The 22245-nt window shown below is 30.1% G+C and overlaps 1 protein-coding gene and 1 non-coding gene across 4 annotated transcripts in view; one reads left to right on the plus strand and one right to left on the minus strand.

Annotated features, from left to right (window-relative positions):
• Positions 1-22245, plus strand: part of stumps (DBB domain-containing protein stumps) — a 276278-nt gene that overhangs the window by 126642 nt on the left and 127391 nt on the right. The gene's annotated exons all lie outside the window — the stretch shown is intronic.
• TRNAW-CCA (transfer RNA tryptophan (anticodon CCA)) lies at positions 19445-19516 on the minus strand. Its single transcript has one exon. It is a non-coding gene; the product is annotated as a tRNA-Trp (tRNA).

Genomic DNA, 22245 nt, shown 5'->3' on the forward strand with positions numbered 1-22245 from the left:
TTTATCTCTGAGGCCTTAGACACCCTAGAATTTGAGGTGGAGCCCATCAGGAAGATGGAGAAAAAAGAAAAAAGGATGATCTAAGGATAAACTTAAGCGATAGATATAATGGATTTAATTTGTTTTATGAGTATGTTGACTAGGTCGCTTACTATTATACCAGGGAGGGAAAGAGCTTTTTGTTTGGTAAAAGGGCTAATAACCATACCTATTATGGGTTTATGGGCAACCGATACCCATAAACTCGAGAAAAAAAAATAACATGAATATAGGACCAGACCTAAATTAGCTTAATTATAATAGATAGCTTTACTTTTTGAATGAAATACCATCAACAACATCCACAGAATCTGGAAGGTAAATATTAATTTTCTCGAAGCAGCTTGCCAAAGGATCAACAAAGCTGGCTGGTTAATTTAAAGTAAAAGACAACTCTTTCTGGACCTAACATAAGACACTCAAAAATCAATATTGGTTATGTCACTAAGAAGACTTCATCTGGAAGTGTTAGTAGTAAAGGTAACATCCTGAAACGACCAGCGATCACTCAGGGAACTAAAAACCCCAGAACTACACTAGGCTTTAAAATCGAAAGACGCTTACCAAAACCTCTTGTATCAAAGGAATATAATTCCTTTATTTGCATAGCAAAAGGAAAGAAAAGAAAATCTCATAGCAGTGACAAACTATGGCAATGACTCAGAGAGCCAGAGTTCAAGAAGCAATAATAATAATAAAAACAATAATTATAATACTAACAAGAAGGAGAAGAAAGTTGCTGCTATGAATCTATTTCTTCATAAAATCTTGATAAATCTTTTTCAAGACATTTTTAAGAAAATCTATCATTCTCCTTGTCATTTGTATTCTATTTATGGCAAAGGGTACACGTAGTAGTACTGCATACATCAGTTGCCATCATAATTATTTAAATATAACTATAAAATTAACAATATGTAAATTCTAATCTACTGAGAAGACTAACACCATATAAATTCTGGTAGCAGGATCATCCAGCTGTTATTGGGTAAACTGCTCATTGATTTTATAAATGCTAATAAATAACATGTTGAAATATAATTTTTTTAAAAATTGTATCAATCATAGTTTGAAATTTTATATATGAATAGTAAAACTGTGGAATTCTGTAAAATTAATATTCTTTCAAAAAAACAAAAAAAATATTGATTTTATTAATTAATTTTTTAACTATTAAGAACATGCATATTTTCGTTATTTTTCATTAATTTCTACGTATTTTTAATATTATTTCCAGAGATTATATTTACTTTTGTTTCAATAACTATTAGGTTTACATAACAGTGTTACTGAACTCCTATAATCTATTTATTTGTAGGCTATTTTGAAACCATCTTTTCAAGCTTTTACCAATATTCACAGTTTCCGCTATTTTTAAAAATTATCCCTGTTCTTTTATGTGCAATTAAAAATATCGTTTTTTTATCTATTTACATAGAAAACTGTTTTGGAAATATTGTGCCAAAAACATACTTACGTACATACAAATCCATACTAACATTGCAGCCCACTAGATTTTCAAACACATTACTCTACCTACCTCTGCAGTCGAGTATAAATGTATTCTTGATAGGAGTACAGGACTCGATTACGGGAAATCCTGAAACAACTCCGAACGAAAATTTATTGGCTTAATGTAAAAAATGTTTGTTTGCCTTCCAAATGATCATCAGATGCTCTTTCTCTTTAATCCACTTAATATGTATCACACGTATGAAAGAAAAACCAGATTTTTGAAAGAAAAGTGGAGACTACCCGTATGTTTTGGTTTAAAATTTAGCTAAGTTTTATGCAATATTTGACGAAAATACATCTCCTCTTTTGATGGATTAGAACGAATCCGTTGGTAAAGATGATCTACTTTAAATTTCTCGTTACCAATTAATAATATTGCTATAATTATAAAAACAAATTATTAAACTATTTTCAACGTAAAGGAGAAAATTAAGCTGTGTTAATATGTATTATTAACAAATAAAAACTCTAAGAAAGGATTCTTCCTTTCGGAAAACTTCCTCCCATATGGTTTTCCTGTGGAAAAGCCTTCTTTCTTTCTGAAAAGGCTTCCCGAAAAATATATACGTATATATTTTAGTAAAACTCTTATATTTACGCTCAACTACCACATTCTGATGATAACTTAAAATATTTTTACTTGATTATCAAATGCAAACTGTTTTCATTTTTATTATTTTTAAGCTATTTTTGTATTAATTTTTAACAAAGAGGTAAAAATGTGAGACAGGTGAACATTGGTTGAAGTTGTAACCATTCGGTTCGCTAAAATTTTAAAGAATTTAACAGTTATGAAAAAAAATCGATGTCGGAATATATTGTCAGGAGAGTTAGATAATTTTCATTTATTTCGTAGAAATCTTTTCTATGAAGTATACGTACTTTTCGAAGAAAAATTACGTGTATGCAAATTAAAAAAAAATAAAAAGAATGATAGTGTTGTTTATATAAAGCCATACTGTTTGTTCATTTAAACGGGTTCAAAGTCTAATCGTTAATTGGTGTAGTTTATTGGTCGCCTAAAATTGGGGATATCAATAAATTGTTTGTTAACACGTAACAGCCTTATCCCTTTGTACATTATGTTAATGATTTTACATTATTATTATTATTATTATTATTATTATTATTATTATACCGATTTGCGGGAATCTACAAACAAACAATTTTAGTTTGAGAAAATATTTGAATCTAGATTTAAAAATATTTCAAATAAAATATATAACTTTTTCCACATTTAACAATGGTTGAATTCTATGTGAATTTTATTTGATCAAGGATAAAAACTTTTAGATTATTCATATCATTAAAATTTATAGTAATGACGTCATGATTTTTATAAAAATCAATTTTATTTTAGTCCTGTTGCAATTTATAAGTATAGAATACAAAAAATCACTCAAAACTGCTGAAACTGACGTAATATTGATTAAATATTAATTCAAGTTGATAAACAAATTTTACTAAAGTTGAAAAAAAAAACAGCATTTTTAACTTCCTTTTAAAAAATTGTAATTATGGACATAATCTTTACTAACCTTAAAATATTAAAAAAACTTATGCACAATGATATTGTACAATGTGTACAATGATAAAGTGCGATAATTTTTTTGTAGCAGAAATATTTAAAAATATTATTTATAAGTAATGAAATAGTTATATAATACCGTTTACGTGACATTAAATAATGTGATATCAGTGGTATATGAGTATCAATCTAGTTACAAGAAGTTTAATAGCACTTATACTGTAATTGATTAAAGTACTCAAGTACATAAGAAGAGAAATAGATAAAATATAATTATTGTTGAATGGTGTGTTAAATAATGGTTTTGAATGTGTGGGTATATAACTTTTAAATCTATGAATTCTTCAAAAGTGATATAAAAATAATTTTTTGTCTTTTTAGAAGAAGGAAATAATCAAAATTAAAACGACCTTTGGAAATACAGAATCGAAAATCTACTGAGAATTGTACTTCAACGTCCTCATCTTAATTATTTTTCTTTTTTTTATTTACTTAACTTTTTGAAAATAGTTTCAACTTATTTATTAAATGTTGCAATAATGTTAGTGGCCGAAGAATTCATGTTAGCTGCTACAGTGAAAAATTAAATAATGCAAATAAAAACATAAAACTATTAAATAATTAGCGTATAAATTAGAAATTAAATAGCTGATTGCAAATTAAATTGCAGATTGTAAAAAAAACTATTTTTTCATCCGTCGTTAATAATTTACCATTTTATATTAAATATATCCTTGATTATCTGTGAAATAAAAATTGAGATTAAATTGTTGATGAAACATTAAGCTGGAAAGTCAGACAGCTGCAATTTATAATAGGATATTTCAAAGTGCAGTATATCAAATGAAAACTATCACTATTAAGCCTTCAGTATTTACTAAAGCAAGAATGGGAAACAGTCAACTGTTTCCCATTAAATAAATAAATTGGTTCCAGTTACATATCGTTTAATTATAAAATAATTGAGTATTTCCAAAAAGCTCAAACAGTCTTTATGAAATAACTAGTAGACCCGGCAATGCTTTGCTGTTGCTAGATTTGAGTTTATATATAGATTAAATGAACACAATTGAAAGTCTGATAAAGCATTAAAAAAATGAACATTACGGAACTTCAAAAAATGTAACCTTTTACTTTTCCCTTTCCCCTTTCCTTTTCCCTTTATCATTTTCCTTCTCTCATTTCCTTCCCCCTTTCTCACCACTTTCCACCTTTGCCAATTTTCCCTTTCACTCCCTATCACCCTTTATTCATTTTTCTTTTCTCTTCTCCTTTTCCGATTTCCTCTTTCCCTTTTATCCCTTTTTCTTTTTCCCTTTTCCCTTTATCCCGCGCGTAAATCGGTCCAGTAGTTTTTAGTTTATAGTAGACACGCATATGAACATTGCCTTTTATATATATATAGAAGAAGAGTCTGTATATTTGTTTGTTTCGTTAACATCTCGACACCGGCGCCACCTAGCGGGTCCATTTTTCGCAAAACCTTTTCTTTTCACGTAACTAATATATGTTCTGAACATGGGCCAAATCGGTCTATAAATAACATTTTTCTAAATATCTAAGCCCCTGTCATCTAGCGGGTTCATTTTTTGCAGATATTTCTTTCCATGTAAGACATATTCTGAATATGAGCCAAATCGGAAAATAAATACAATTTTTCGAAATTTCTCGACCCCAGCGCCACTTAGCGGGTACAAACTGATTCAGAAACCTTTAGAGTCGTGCGCACAACTCTCCAAAGTTTCATATATATATATATATATATATATATATATATATATATATATATATACGCACTAGCCGGTGAGGTTTCGCTTCTGTCGCCCTTCCAGTCAGGACCCCGTTCTCTACATTAAACTCATGCTTGAGAGAATAATAACGATAAATAAAAATTAAAGCCTATTCAATTTATAAAAACTATTAGTGTGTGTAAGTTTCTTTAGTACAGGACCGGATACGTTGAGTGATCTTAAGAATGCGGGATTCAAAATATTCGGTCTCCATCTTAAAAATAGTAGTTATAGCTGGTTACCCGTCCTTCGTTCGGGTAAAAATGTATTTTACCCAACAAACATCACTAAGAGGTGACCGTACTTTGCTCTACATTTAAAAAAAAAATTGTTAGTCTTTTTTATTTTATATATTTTTTTAGTTAAATAACCGGAGACAGGTGCAGCTAGTCGCGACGAATGTAGATAACAATGGCAGTGTTTGTGTTGATTGAGCCGCCGCGCCGTACATCGTTGCACCCTTAAAAATCATAATTCAAGAAAACCCACCCTAAAAAGGTCTTAGATATTTATCTGAATGGTATCTGCAAGCACAAATCAGTGAGTATCACGTTAATATAGACGGAAATGGGGAAAATCATTGTTCAAAATTTTTTTACCTTTCTTTACCCCTTTCACGGCAGAATTTCGAAAAATCTTAAAAAATCTTTTTAAAAATATTCATATGAAGATAAAAGACACACACAAAAAATAAAATTTATATCTTCATTTTTTACAGAGAAAATAAAAATAGTCGGGTTTTTAAAAAATCCATCTTAACCTTTTAAACTGGGAGTTTCAAAAAATCCTTTCTAAATGTGCACTTACACCTTAATAAGAACATGTATAAAATTTCCATCAATTTATCTTCAGTAAATTTTTGCTGGGCGTTAATTATAAATCACTCAGGATAACATGTTGTTTTATAGATATAGGTATAGCTAAAAATTCCCCCTTCTTATTATATTATAAATAATATATATATATATATATATATATATATATATTAAGGCAACATCCGTGTTTGATTTCAAGTTACAATTTCTACTGGTTTCAGCATCTATTTTCGAGTCATTTTAAAATAACCTCTTAAAGGCTATTAATCAAAATAATTTGTTCTTAGTTTTCCTAGAAATCCTTTGGGGATAATTATCTCAAATTTCAGCTTTCTTTTTTATTCTAGAACAAGCATCCACGACGCGGCATCGACCACGCTACATCCGCATAGACTTCAAATACTGGAAATAGTTTTCTAGTAATTATGTGTGGGTTGTAACCCTCAGAGTTTTCACCATTCAAAACTTACCGAATAAAATAGATTAATGTGGATGAATAACAAATTTTCAGTTGTTAAATTTTTAAATAATGGTCTTTTCTTTAATTTTATCATCAAAGTAATCTATTTTTATATATAATACAATAATATTACAAATTGATCTTTTATAGACAATGACGTTAAATTTAATAAATCAGAAAATAATGATTTGAAATCGATATTGGCATAAACAATGATCGATATAGACAATGACATAACACATACTAAAAAAATTTCTAGGTTATTTATTTACAGTGGCGGCTCATAGCTAAAATTAGTAAGGGTGCTGCGCCAAAAATCTTTTTCTGGGCCTTTTCAAGGCCATGGTTAAAGTTTTCTGTAAAATAAAAGAACCGAAAAAATGTATCAAATAGAGTAGATGGAAGCAGGATAAAAATCTGATTTTACACTTTATCACATTCAAGAATATAGTACACGGTTTTTAAGTCCATTGTGCTTAAAACCCGTATTTGGTTTAACCGGATAAATAATAAAATGCCAATACAGATAATATGTTTTAGTATTATTAATTAATAACTTAATAAAATATCCGCTTAAAAACATTATAATTCAATGGTGTTTAATTTAAATTTTCTTTGTACATACAAACAAATATATAATTAGTTTTTACTAATTACCTTCTTTTTCGCCCTTCCGGCGTGTTTTTGGACAGATTTGGCAATCAACGAGCCCTTGCTTTCCGCCATCTTCTGATCACTACTGAAAAAACAACTGTCGCTTCATGACCAGCACGCCAGGCTGGTGGCGTGCTGGCCATGAAGCGACAGTTCTCTTTCTCCCTCGCAGCCTCGCGTGCAGTTTCCTATATGCGAATGCGCACAACAGCTAAACACCACGCCGCTGGGACTGTAAAGCGTACAGTTCCGTACAAAGATTTTTTCATCTTTTTCATAAACTGGGGGATGGCTATTGACATTAAGCTTAAGGATTATATATTGTACAAGTATAAACAAAGAATTAAAGAGAAAAGGATTCATTATATTAAATGTTATCGATAATATCAAGCGGAAAAAGGGAATGCTGCACTTCCACAGTACCTATACGCGAGCCGCCACTGCTGATTTAATAATCTGTCTGTGCTTCTGTACCCTTCTTCTCAATTTCTTAGTTACATGATTCTTTTCGAGTCAGTTTAATTATAGAAAAAAAGGTGAATCAGTCAATAAAACTTTCTTTAATAAAATATTGTTGTTTTATATGAATTCTGAAATTGTACCCAAAAAAAAAAAAAATTAATAGGAGAAGTTCATGTTAAAAAAACTATTGCCAATAGAAACAAAAGTATATAAAGTGTATATTATTGTATTTAATAATAAAAATAATAACAAAATTTCACTGAATTTGAGTATGTAATATGGAAAATTATCAATTACCTATTAATGTATGTTTAATAAGGAAATAAATCAGATGATATTTTTGTTACATCACATTAATACAAAGTTATTATGTATTAATGATTTATTTTTTAATTCAAATTAGACAGTAAAATTTTTATTTTTTCTCTTGTTACGTTGAATGAGTAGCAATAATTAAAATAATAGTAGTAATAATTGAAGAACATAAGAAAGAAGCCGTAATAAGAAAGGGAGTCCGACAAGGATGTTCCCTACCCCTGTTACTTTCTCATCTTTACATAGAACTAGCAGTTAATAATGTTAAAGCACAATTTAGATCCGAAGTAACAGTACAAGGTGAAAAGATAAAGATGCTACGATTTGCTGATGATATAGTAATTCTAGCTGAGAGTAAAAAGGATTTAGAAGAAACAATGAACCGCATAGATGAATCCTACGCAAGAACTACCGCATGAAAATAAACAAAACGAAAGTAATGAAATGTTGTAGAAATAACAAAAATGGACCACTGAATGTAAAAATAGGAAGAGAAAAGATTATGGAGATAGAAGAATTTTGTTATTTGTGAAGTAGAATTACTAAAGATGGACGAAGCAGGAGCGATGTAAAATGCCGAATAGCACAGGCGAAACGAGCCTTCAGTCAGAAATATAATTTGTTTACATCAAAAATTAATTTAAACGTCAGGAAAAGATTTTTGAAAGTATATGTTTGGAGTGTCGCTTTATATGGAAGTGAAACTTGGACAATCGGAGTATCTGAGAAGAAAAGATTAGAAGCTTTTGAAATGTGGTGCTATAGGAGAATGTTAAAAATCAGATGGGTGGATAAAGTGACAAATGAAGAGGTATTGCGGCAAATAGATGAAGAAAGAAGCATTTGGAAAAATATCGTTAAAAGAAGAGACAGACTTATAGGCCACATACTAAGGCATCCTGGAATAGTCGCTTTAATATTGGAGGGACATCTGTCCCTCCAATTTCCTTCTATCTAGAAGGAAAAATTGTGTAGGCAGGCAACGTTTGGAATATTAAAACAAATTATTAGGGCTGTAGGGTGTAGGGGTATACTGAAATGAAACGACTAACACTAGATAGGAAATCTTGGAGAGCTACATCAAACCAGTCAAATGACTGAAGACAAAAAAAAAAATGTTGAATGAAAGTGATTCTTGGTTGGAATTCTTCGATCTAATTTACGCCGACATTTATATTTTTTAATTAAGGCGTTCATTTGTTATTTAATTTATCTTTAATATATTTTAGGACAGTTTATAACCTCAAATTATAGGGAAAATGGTTTTTTACCAGTTTTTTGCTAAATTAGATTCGTCTATTTAAATAATCTTCTACTTTAATCATTAACTTATGCAACTGAAAGCATTACATTAACTTTTAGCATAATGTTATACATTTTCTGTGATATAAAATAATAGTCTTGCTTGAATATTAAACCGATCTTTTTTTTAAAAAAAGAAAATTATCCATCAAAAATAAAGAAAAGTCCTGATAATAATCTGTTTAATAATTTTGTATTAATATAAAGTAACGTAAAATATCTTCTGATTTACTTTTTTGATAAACATCCATGAATGTATAATTTACATTTTTCTCTATTATATCTCCAACTTACGTGAAAAATAAATCAGTTTTCATTATTATTATTTCTATTATTATTATTACCTATCAAAAAGACCACTTAATCAACATTTTTTTCTTCTGCACTGAGTGTCTGTAAGTTTAGATTATGTAAGTCTATTAATTCGTAATTGCCTTAATTAAAGCCTTATATTTCTATTACACATAATAAAAAGCGAACTAAATCGTGTATTAATATTGATATACGATCTTAATAATTCTCCACCCTAAATAGAAATAGTAAAACACAATTGGCTTTAAAAAAGTTTCCTATTCATGGCAATATTCTATAATAGCATCAACCTCTCGAGTCTTTTGACTGGCTGTAAATAAATCTAGTAAAAATGAAAGATGGTTTTATTGCATTATGTTTGGAGAGGGAGTGTGTTGGAACACAATGGAAAGATCAGAAATAACTGCTATTCTTAGCATTTAAAGGGAACAGCTGAGGGTATATAGTATGTGTGTCATGCATGCATCCCTCACGGTTTTTAACTCACCGACAAGAATAACGTTGTGTCACCCATCTTGTAGCTTAAGTAGAAAACATTATTCAAACTACCTACTACTAACTGTTAGTCTAGTACACGTGTCAAATGAGTGTTTTCCTAATTTACAACAAATTTTTAATTTTTACTTTATCTTTAATCTATAGTAGTAGAATAATTAGACAGTTATTAAAAAAATCAATCGTACGGTTGAACAAATATTTATTATGTTTTTTATATAATGAAACCAAAAATTGGCTACTGCAGCTAATTTTTAAACTAATAATGATAGCAGAAATAATAAAAAGCGTGGGAATAACATCACATAACGGAGATAAGTAAAAGTGTTTTAAATTTTATTTATTGTACTTTAACACACTTTGTTGTTTTTAATTGGTTATCTCAGTCTTTTCTTAGTTGTAAAGCATCTTCCTTTTTTCCTGTTTAGCCTCCGGGAATTACCGTTCAGGTATTACTTCAGAGGATGATATCTACGAGTGTAAATGAAGTGTAGTCCTGTTCAGTCTCAGGTCGACCATTTCTGAGATGTATGGTTAACTGAAACCCAACCATCAAAGAAACCAGTATCTAGAATTCGAATCCGGATAAAAATAACTGACCTCACTAGGACTTGAACGCTGGAACTCTCGACTTCCAAATTAGTTGATTTGCGAAGACGCGTTCACCACTAGACCAGTCCGGTGGGTTAAGTTGTAAAGCATCTAAAGCACGTGAGATATGCGGTCAGGGTTACTTTTTCTGATAGCACTGGTGTATTACCAATATACATTTTATAATATACAGAATGAATGAAAGTGATACTTATTAAACTAAATATTACCGGCATTGAAGTGTTTTGACACTGCACTGGTGATTGTGCAACATCTGGCTTTAAATGACGTGATCCAATTTTACTTAAATTTAGATGTCGTCTTCATTATTCTAATTTTGTAGCAATTTTGGAATCAATTAACAGAATAATCATAATAATGGTCAGTTTTAGGCAAAACAAAAATCAGCTGTTGAACTACGATGAATCTATTATTTTAGGAAGTGCAATATCGAAAAAATTGGATCAATGTAAAATATGGTTTCTATCGTCGTCAGTAATTTTCACTCTTTTAAGGTTCTTTTGCTCGTTTACAAGGCCACTATTTTTCAATTATTCCTATAAAAAGAAGTCAACAGTTAACAAATAGGGACTGTGAAGTGTCCAAATGCGTTCGATGAAATTATGTGATCTACAAAATATGTATCGTTCAGTGGCCCATGGTATGGGATATAATGCTTAGAAATGGATATCCGAGACATCTTGTGGCAGCTATTCCTGGAATGTATGTTGAGAAAACCATAATGATTTCTTACGGTGGAAATAAAAGAACGGGTAAATTAAAGATCAATAGGGAAGTGCGACAAGGTTATCCAGTGTCTCCGACACTTTTTAGTATTTATGTGGATAAAATCTTAAAGATTTGGAAACATCAGGTTAACTCAGGGATTAGGCTTTGTGATGGTGCTTACTTAGATTCTTTATTGTATGCAGATGATATCATAATTATTTTTGATAGTGAGAATAAGTTACAACATGCAATTTATAACCTAAATCAAACAAGTAAGCAACTGGATATGAAAATCTCGCCTGCGAAATCAAAGATTATGGCTTTTAAAGGTAAATGGTCAGCACGCTCGAAAATAATCTTGGAAGGGCAGATCTTGGAACAAGTACGAGTTTTTAATTATCTTGGTATGATCTATCATCCCTCGGGGCATCTGCATCGGTGGCATCTCACGAGGCCGGACTGAGCACTATGGAATGTGATCAGTTTGAGGGCTTGAAGATGACCTCCGATTAAGCCACACTGGCTAGGAACGGAGGGGGTGGTGTAGCGACCAGACACGCTACGAGGCGGGATCTTCTCCCCTCTGGGGGGAATCGAGATGTGATCTATCATACAGAAATACAGAAATACAGATTTCGATAAGAAGCTGAACGATAAGAATCCGGGGGAGTCTGTATTTTAATACTCAGGACGTTAGGGCAGACAGGAGACCTATAAAAAATAATCTATATAAAATAATGGCTGTGCCTATTCTTACTTACAGTAGTGAAGTGTGATTTTTGCGGAGTTGGGATGAGTCATGTATTCAGGTTGCTGAGATGAGGTTTTTGAGAACGGTCAAAGGAGTAGACCGAATAAGAAATGAGGAGATAAGAAGACAGCTAAGTGTGATGCTACTATTGGGTACATTAAAGGAATATCATAAAAGATGGAGTGATCATTTAATGCGTATGCCGCTTTGTAGACTTCCTTCTCATATATGGAGATACGAAACGCGGGAAAGAATAAACATAGGACGCCCAAGAAAGCGATGGATGCCGGAACAGGCCATTGAACCTAATCCATAACGGATAACGACAAAATATGTTATCAATTTTATCTTTTGCTGTTAACCAACAGAGAATTTCTACCACTTTCGGAAATGCAGTAAATTACATGATAATATTGCTATAAACTGCAACAGTGATGATCGTGTCAAAAAAGACTGACCAACAATTCGTTTTGGCCTAGCATTAACTTTTATCGGTATGTTGACATTTTGAGTAGACAAAACTTTCTGTAAAGACATTTTTCTTTATTAATGTCCATAGTTCTACAAGTTTATTACAAAGTTCATCTATTTTTTCTGCTGTTAACATCAGCAGTGACTTATATTCACGGTTTTCAACGGCAAAACATTTTTGAAAATCTTCGGTAACACGTTTAGTGATGGATCAATCGAGAAGCGGTGAAACATGAAATTAGCGATCATGACGATTACATATGAGGACTGCATAAAATAATGTTCGAAAAGGGATGATTGTTTTTAATTGCTAAACGGCCAGGTGAGTTACGTTACAAATCACCATCTTGATAGGCACTAAATTGTGTGTAAGCTATATATTACAATAATGCTAAATCTGTTTTATTCCTCCAGCACCACACCGACTGCAGAAACAAAGGTTATTTGACAGTTCCTTGTATAGCTAGTTCGCTCATTCATTGGTTGCATGTTTTTGTATTCTTTTTTACATCCGTTGTATTTTAATCTAGTGTAACCGATACAAAGCACTTAAGGTGTAAGTGCACCAGTAATAGCTGCTTTTTCTAAGAATAATAATATTAACTATTCAGAAAACATCATTGATAAAGAGTGTAACGTATCACTTGAAGTGCTGAAACTTACCTTCATTAGTGCTTAGCGTACTATGTTGCAGTTTCATATTCAGCATTTTAAAGAAAGGAAGGTCATTTTAAGATCTCTTTACTGTACTTTTACATTCTTGGAAGTGGATTCTTATTATTTCTTGTCTATGGCTGTGACATTTTTAAAATATCTATTGCCTACAACTGTTACGATTATGATGTCGACAAGCAGAGTATTCAGTGACCTTATGTGTTATCAAAACTTGGGTATCCTAAAACATATCTGTTAGAAAAAATTTATTTATTGATATGAGAATTCGTACGTAAAAAAAATTACCTATGATTTCATTAATTTTATAATTTCTGTAATTTCATAAATATATAGATTTTGTAAATCGTAATTGTGTCTTTGTTACATTATTATAAATTTTTGCATCGGTTCTTTTCCGTTGTAAATACGTGTTTCAAAAGTTAATTTTTTAAAAAATAAAATTTTAAATATCACGTTTTAAAGCGATTTATAACACAAAACCAAGCGTTTCAGTCCAGTTCCATTGATATTTATTTAGCGTATGGTTTCAAAATACAACACCAATTACAGTCAGAAATTACAAACAAAGATTTAACAAATTAATATATGCTACTGATTCCAGAGTCACCATCAGGAAATCTTCAGGATTCCCTTCATAAGCTGTCCTAGGGCAAACTTCTGTGATGTGTTTAACAGTTTGATTTTCACCACACTCACAAAGGGGCATCGGTGTTTTACCCCATTTATACAGGAATTAGGCGCACCTACCATGCTTAGTTCGTATTCTGTTTAACGTTGGCCATGTCTGACGTGGCGACTCAAAACCCGGCGGCTTTTGAGCAATACATGGGATTCTGTTATTCTGCTTTCCGGTCCATTCTTGACGCCAGGCGTCAGTTAGGTTAAATCTGTCCTCTGCGGCAGCAATTGCTGTTTTGATAGGTGGCTTTCTAGATCGAAGGCGACCATGATTGGCATCCTCAATGTCCTCGTGTATTGGTAGGTTTCGATTCACCATAATCTTCTTTTACTCTCTTACAAGAGCGTTCATACGGCGCAGGTTTGGGGGTGGTATGTGGCTCAATACCGGGATCCATTCCACAGGAGTAGACGAGTAGACCTCATAACCCCGGCAATCATTCTCATAGTGTTATTAAATTGAGCATCAATTACATATTAAAAACTACATATTAATTAGTTCCATTGATAAATTAATTTTCAAAATTATGGATTATAGATTCTTATAACATAGAAATTTTTAATCTGCTTCGAAAAAAATAAACGTTCATTAACAGAATTTCCTGTATTTTGTTATGATATACAGATTTTGTGTATAGAAAAATCAGTAAGACTTTTCAGAGTTTTGGGGAAGGTTAGTAGCAATTTGAAAATAAAATTTAAAAAAATTGTATTTGCCAAAAATCAATTTCTTTCGGTTATTTGGATCATATATTACTGACTTTAAAATGGTTTCTAGAATAGTTTTTGTGTATAATAATTAGTTAATCAATTAATGAAATTAAAAGGAATAAGTAACAAAAATAATTTAGCCCTAGATATCTTCGTATTTATTTTTCTCAGTAATAGATGTCTGTCAAAATTTTATTAACTGAATCTGATTAATTAATATGATGAAATATAATGTGAGATGTCCTTCTTAATTAATAGTAATTTATACAAACTCAAGAACACACAAGAAGGTCAGGATCTTGTTTTTAATAATTTCATCGCTTTCTTAAGGATATCTCTTAAAATTAATTTACAAATTTAAGTACTCATAAATTATTGACTCTATAAAATAGAATTATTTTGATTGCTAATTATTATAAACGGAAATCACACTTATTATGCGCAACAATAATATTTGCTGAACCGGCCCAGCATATGTTAAGGGTTTGTAATCTGGAGAAAATAATAATGTTTAAAACTACAAATTCGTTCTAATTTTGTCCCCATGATATAATCTTAGAATTTTTCAACTTATCTAAAAATGAAATTTTTAATATTATTTTTAACAATTGTAGCTCGATTACAATTTTATAATTGAAATTTTCTGCATTTGTTTTAATAATTAAAAAACTTAAAACTAATTGGTCTCGATTATTTATCTTTGTTGTACGTCGTATTAACAATATAATTAAAGAAACATGATTTTAAACAATACCTCAAGTTTATTGGTCCAGGTTACTTTAGCTGTCCTAACGTTAAAAATTTTTATGACGTTTATAAGAAAAGCTAGTGATGCGATTTGTTAATAAGCGTGGTGTGATCTGTTATTTATTTATAAAAGTAAAAAATTTTGTAAAGAGAACTTCATTTTATGATTTCAGTTAAATAATCACTAATTTTAAAAATTTTTACATATTTCTTTAGTCTAACTATTATGCACATCTAACGGTAGATAATAATTTAATGTTATTAAAGACAAAAAGAATATCTTTCGCTGGAGATAATATGTCAAATACTCACTCATCAAGATATTTTCAGAACTTTTAAAAGACTGAGTAAATTCCTCTTATATCCCAACTGCTCACCAAGAAATATTAAAAAAAAAAAATCCCTTTCGGCACGCCAGATGGCGGAGGTAGATTTCACCAGTGCTAAGTAGGGGATAAAAAAGATTCAACCTCAAAGTTAAGAAAAACTTCGAATTTACTCAGTACGACAATGGTTGAGTGTGAAAAAAGTTTCACATGTTTAGCATACTACAATCCTAATCTTCTTACAAGTCCAGCAACATTTTGGTCATCCCTTATCGTAAGGGTTAGTCATATCAAAAGTTTTTTCAGACAAAAGTTTTAGGTAATGTTTAGAGGGCTAACGACCACTTTAAACCGATTCGATACTGTGCCTGTTAAGGGAGGTATGATTTTTTTGTCTTCGAAACCCTATTTTTCCACCTCCTAGGCCAATAGTTGGTGATATCAAAAAACTTATATAAGTTTTAGGCCGTTATTCAAAGAATAGTAGGAACTTTAAGCGAGTTACTTAATAAGAAATTTTACTTAACAAGAAATTTATAACGAAACGTTTTTTCGAAAAAGCCCATCCCCCATTTCCACCCCTATGGTCCGGTTTTTGCCCATTAACGAACTCGAGTGAGATTTTGGATCGTTATATTTTATGTATCAATTCGAAAGTGATTGGCGCAATATTACGGCAGTTATCGTGTCTACAAGAAATTGAAATATATATAAATGTATATATAAACTTTTGAAATGACGGTGGTTTTGGAGTCTGGGGGATGTGAAACGCCAAGATATGTGGAAATTTTCCGAGTTGAATCATGGTATCCATTACAATAGGTAGCTTTCTTATACAATCTACCTAAAATCTGATTCTAAGAGGATTACAGGTAGCTTGTAATTCCTCGCCAAAGGGGATAAAATTCAAAACTGGAAGACTTTTTTGGTTAAATATTTGAAATTTACTCACCAACTGTGGTAAAATCTTTTTCAATAATGAGTTTTTGAGTAAAGTAGACGTTAGCATAACGTAGTATACAAAGACTGTGATTTTAGATAAGAGTAGAACCAAATTTTTCATGAAAAACTTTTTAAGTGCATAGAGTATCATTTTCAGTATGAAAAACGGAATAAGTTTAAATCAAATTAAATATAATACAATAACAGGCTGAAATGAAGGGTAAATGACTTCTAGCATACATGTAGGATTTACTATAAACTTTGGCTTATTTTATTTATATAATGTTGTAAATGAAAATTTGGGTTTCCATAAAATAAGATATTCTTATTTAAGGTTGAGTAGAAAGAAAGGAAGATTCCAATTTTATCCCTTCATCTACATATAAAAAATCATAAAATTGTTTGTAAAAGGAAAATGAATTAATTATAATTATAAAAATGTAAGGTATTATCCAAAAAAAATACAATGAAATTGTAAACCATTCGTTAAGAGCCTCGCAGATATCATTTATACCGCTCAAAAAACGAAACTTTCTGTAATATAAATAAAACTGTTTTTAGCAAAACGATACTGATATCAAAAAAGGTAAGACACTACATTTCTATTATCAAAATCTGTTATTAATTTAGAATTTTCTTTAAAAAAAAAATACACGTCAAATTTATGTAATAGACAATAGATATACAATAACAGATAATAAACAATGTATAAGCGTTCCATATAATAATAAAAAAAAAAATTTGTTACAAAACTCTTACCGGCCCGATTTCATTTATTAAACAACGAATAAGAATTGTATTATTTCTGTAAATGTGATATGTATTACACATAAATTAAATCGGGCCGGTAAGAATATTGTAACAAATTTTTCTTTTTTTTTGCTTACTATATGGAACGCTTAAACATTGTGTATTATCTATTATTGTATATTTGTTGTCTATTACATATATTAAACATGTATTCTTTTTTAAATACTAAATTAATAACAGATTTTGATAATAGAAATGTAGCGTCTTACCTTTTTTGATATCAGTATCGTTTTATTAAAAACAGTTTTGTTTTTTGAGAGGATGAAATGATATCTGCGAGACTCTTACCGTACGGTTTACAATTTCATTGTAATTTTTTTTTGATTCACTACCTTTTGTTAAATTATGCTCTTATTTTTTTTTATGAATTACTGATTGCTATCTTATGGATTTATTATTAAAATTTATTACCTAAATAGAACAAACAAATTGAATTTCACAGCCAATTTTTTTGGTAATAGTCATATCATTTTTTCATACCATATTTTTTCTTTTTAAATAAAACTAGTATAATGACTTTTACGAATCGTTGATCCGTAATGTAATATTGCACTATTACTTAGTAAGTTAACCCTCGATTTTTATAATTAAATTCGTTTTTACCAAATGAATTTATTTCTATTTTATTTATTCCATTTATCTTAAACCTAGTATAATCAATCTCTTGTAAACTAATACTTTTATTTATTTATTTATTTTTTTAAAAGTGATGGGAATTAAAAATATTGTTTCATTTTCAGTACTTTTATTTACATAATAGCATTTACTAATAAAAAAGCTGAAGTATATTACGCTACCTAGTACTATCAAGTATTGCTATCTAGCGGCACGATTCGGAAAGGTACATTAAACAAAAATGAATAAAATAACTTATTGGAGTCCCGCGGTTCATCAAATGCAAAAAAAAAAACGTTTCCTAACAAAATTTGAGGTATTTTTCGGAAGTATTCTTTATTATAAATCTAATTGAAGCTTTTTTTCCTGTTTAGCCTCCGGGAATCATAATGAGATATTACTTCATAGAATGAATGAGGATGATATGTATAAGTGTAAATAAAGTGTAGTCTTTTACAGTCTCAGGTCGACCGTTTCTGAAATGTGTGGTTAATTGAAACCCAACCACCAAAGAACGTCGGTATCAACAATCTAGTATTCAAATCCGTATAAAAGTAGCTGCCTTTACTAGGATTTGAACGTTGGAACTCTCGACTTCGAAATCAGCTGATTTGTGAAGACGCGTTCACCACTAGACCAACCCAGTAGGTTAAATCTAATTGAACTGAAATATAATGTTTTCACGGTTATTATTTTTTTTCCTCCATTTTTATTTCACTGTTAGGTTAGGTCATGTTTAGAACTGTAAACGTAGTTAGTTGACTTCGTCGCCTCTTACGGACGAAGTTCTAACGAAATCCGTGATTTACCAGTTTTTTTTATTTTTATTTTTCTTCTCTTAATAACACTCGTTTCATATTAACTGAAATTTCGAGGATGGTATTTTCTATTCCCCTGGTTATTTTGTTAACCAGTCCAATTTAATTTTATTAATGAAATTTACCTTTAAAAAATGAAGGAACAACCTGTAATTGTAATAGGGATAACAATCCCTTCTTGTAATAGTATTCCAGGTAATTATGGCCTGTTAACGAATAACTAATGTTTTCTTAATATCCTCACCATACGTGGATGCTTTGGAACCTACAGTTTTTACTTGCTTTATTTTAACTCACAATGTTTATTCAATTCTCAATTTTTTTTTCATGCTTGTCCTCAAATCTTGCATCATTAATTTAACATAGTTCCTGACATTGACGATTGATGAAATTTTACAGAGTTACTAAGGTTGAGTGACAATACAATATTCCGATTGGTGGTAAATTAAGGGTGCAGGTAGAAAAAATTTGCAAAATCTGCAAAATGGCTGTGCGGGGTTTTAAATCCAAATTAACATACTAATTAAACCCATGCAGTGTATGATAATAATTTGATTACCGTACGACTAAAAAGTATAAAGCAAATTTTTAAAAATCTATAGAAATTTTTTTAATATTATATAGTTATGCGTAATTTTTTTCTAGTAATAGTAATAGCTCCTCAGTGCGAATGATATAAAAAATCCAAATTAACGAAATTTAATGTTAAAAGAAGTATAAAGTTAGCACTATAAGTATAAGATTATGTTTTACATACGTTTGTATTACAGCTCTCTATATTGTTCAAAAAATATTACGAGTACATGTTATTGTATTACGTAAAATACATCAAGAAAACATTTAATTTTATTTAAATGAATAAAAAAGTTTCATTTCCTACTAGCAAAAAAAATTGACCCCGACGTGATTTGAACACGCAACCTTCTGATCTGGAGTCAGACGCGCTACCGTTGCGCCACGAGGTCTCTTCGATGAAACGAGGAACTTAAAATATTAACTTAACCTTACCTAATACTCTTTATGTACTTTAAAAATATTTTCAGTTATGATTACTCTGACATTCAATAAAAATTTTATTCATGTTGAACTGTTACAGTTGATTTTAACTAAAAACAATTGTGTTAAATATAAACTACATTTTTCTTAGCGTTAAAGATCTTTTCAAAAAATATTAATTGAGATATAAAAAATTATAGATACGCCGTTTGTTTACCACATCGGAATGTTTCAGAGAAATAAAGAGATTTTGTCATTTATCAGATGAAGTATAGACTATTTTATTAAGATTTACTTAAGACCATAATCTTATATTTCATTCAAATAAAGACATGTTTTTACTACTTAGGGCGTTTTGTAAGAAGGCGAACAAAAATTAATTTTTTTAATTTAAGACTAGGGGATATAGAATGAAATTTTAAATTAATTTTTTATAACTGAAAAATTGAATTTTGTTATTAAGATTTTAGCCAAAAATGACTAATAATATTAATTATTATCAAAAAAATAATTACTTAAAAAATAGATATTAAATTATAATTGTAATACGTTAATACAGGTTTTTTTCTTTCCTTTAAAATATTGTCGTATTACAGCATTTTACTCGTATACTATATTTGTACTGCTTCCAGGCCGTATTCAATATATAAAATGAGGTAGCCTCAAACAGTTCATTACTCTCCTTGATAAAGTGTAAAGAGAGAACTGATTTAGACATTCTGAATAAACATTTTCCCGTAGGTTTATTCTGTGCATGTATTGTTTTTTATCTTTGCGTTTTGTTTTGACGGATTCTTCATTATCGATAGAAAATTGTTTGATTCTGTGTTTTCTTTTTGCTGACAGTGCCGATTGATCTATATCAGCATACTCATTTGTTTGTGAACTAACTTGTTCAAACTAAAGGGTCTGGTTTATTGTAAAAAGGTTTTTAAATAAATCGTGAAACAGTTATTCTTTTTTTACGAGTCTAATTTATAACTGTTGTTTTTTTTTTTTACTTTTCTTTTCGTACTTTATATTAACGGCTATCTGTTTTAAAACTAAATAAATGAAAAAATTGTAATTTTAAATAACAAATTTTCTATTTACGATATTTAACTTTTTTCGATTTCATTTCTATTTTTCATTTTTAAGAAGTATAACTAATTTAGCTGCCTATTTTGTTTTATAATAAATGAAAATTATTTACTGCGAGTTGGTTTTCTGATTTTTGCTATAGAATATTTTTTTACAACAGATTTAAATATAGTAAAATTTTCTATAAGATATGCCTGGATTTATCTCATGAAGATAACCGATTTACCAACCTTTACTTCTCAGAACTATCTCTACAAAAAACATAGATGTTAAGTAAACTAGAAAGATGCTATGAAAATATTCATTATACGAATTATATTATTATAATAGACAAACCATTAGTTGCAAATGAACAAAGTTCTACTCCTAATATATGTGACATTGTTAGGATCACATCTTATCTCTTTAAGGTCCACCAATTAAAATGTATAATCCGTATCAGCTTAGCGGTTCGTTAGCTAATACTGTTGTACATTGACAACCACCACTCATGTAGTTATCATATCAGTAATTCCATCCTGCCTTAATAATTTTGGATTTTGCTGAGCTATTTTAACTGGTGTAATTATATTTTGCCAACATAGGTGGCAAAAAGGTTTAATATCTAATTACCATTTTTATTCACTCGTTAAAATTGTTAAAAAAAACACTTACAAAAAATGGTATTTAATTTTTCCCATGATTTTATCAAGAATGAACATTGAGAAAAAAATTCATGTTTAATATTTTCTTTAATTTGTTTGTAACTTCTGTAGAAGTAAACTGAAAAAAATAAACAACACAAATCTATTTACGAACTGTTATCGGTGATAATTGTACTGGAATAAATAAATAAAATTGAAATAGTTACATTTTTTAACCCGATGAAAAATAATGATTTTATGGTATTCTATCTTATACACTAGCTCTCTATCACTATGAAATACTCCAAACATAATCTACGAGAGGTTATCTCTAAAGTAAAGACCGTTTCATTGAAAAAACATTTATTCTGAAAACTTTATAAATATCTTTTATTTTTCTAAACTATATACCTCATACTACTTCTCTATATAATCGCCAATGAATTAAGACATTTACCGTAGCGATACAATATACTTAAACATACCCTCATTGTATTCTTCCATTTAGCCACTGATTAGCATTTTTAAGTTCATCAGTAGGCTTCTGCATTGTCGTTCCACGTGACATGAAATCAATCAGCAGTATATCAAACCGATCCCAAAAGACTGTGACCATCAGTTTGCGTCCAAATGCCTGTCGTTTGACCTTTGTTGGTGATTGAGGATGACGCGATTCATTTGATTCCCGTTTACTATCTGGCGAGTAATACGAAATCCATGTTTCATCACCGCCAACAATTGAATTAAGGAACTTATCGCCTTTTTCTGTGTAGCGCATCAAAAATTCTAAAGCAGATCCCATTCGGATTTTTTTTTTGTGACGTTCCGTTTAAGACGTGCGGAACCCGCGTGCACAAACCTTTTTCAAGCCTAAATGGTCAAGAAAAATGCGACCGATAACAGCTCCTGAAACATCAAAAAAAAAAAAAAAAAGAAGGACCAGGTCGGAAATCGTTGAATGACGATCATTTCTGATTTCATCATCGACGCGTTTC

The sequence above is a fragment of the Lycorma delicatula genome, chromosome 1, assembly GCF_047948215.1.
Source record: "Lycorma delicatula isolate Av1 chromosome 1, ASM4794821v1, whole genome shotgun sequence".
NCBI classification, from domain to species: domain Eukaryota; kingdom Metazoa; phylum Arthropoda; class Insecta; order Hemiptera; family Fulgoridae; genus Lycorma; species Lycorma delicatula.